Genomic DNA, 565 nt, shown 5'->3' with positions numbered 1-565 from the left:
ATATATATATGTATATATATATACACACACACACACGTATATTTTTTTTCTTTGCACACTAGTACATGACAAAGACGGGCGTGGTTCTGAGCTTGGATGGAACAGGCACTCTGATCTCACCCTGATGTGTGCTTGGTGTCTCCTGGGCCAGCAACTGTGGCCAGTTGTGTCAAGGGTGTTCATTGGGCTGGAAGGTTCCAGTGAGCTTCTTGCGCTTCTCTGCACCTTGGCAGGCTTGCTTTCCTGGCACCCTTGACTTTATAAAGTTGCACTGTGTTTCCAAAACCCACCCTGAATGAATAAAAGGAGCTCTTGCTGGACAAAGTGGATTTGTCAGGTATATTTCTAAACTGCTCAAAGGGAGGGACTGTCTGAGGGAAAATGTAAATAATCCTTGTCTTGTTTTGAGGGATCCCTTATAAAGCTCCCCAGGAAGAAGCAGACTGAGTTTTCAAGTGAGGAGCAGGTAGAGGGTTTTTATAATAAATGCTGAGCATGGCAGTGCACCCTTGTAATCTCAGCCCTTGGAAGTCTAAGGTAAGATTGCATGTTCTATATAATCATG

This window comes from Perognathus longimembris, chromosome 3 (genome assembly GCF_023159225.1).
Source record: "Perognathus longimembris pacificus isolate PPM17 chromosome 3, ASM2315922v1, whole genome shotgun sequence".
In the NCBI taxonomy this organism is placed as follows: Eukaryota; Metazoa; Chordata; class Mammalia; order Rodentia; family Heteromyidae; genus Perognathus; species Perognathus longimembris.
This window is presented reverse-complemented; position numbering follows the sequence as displayed.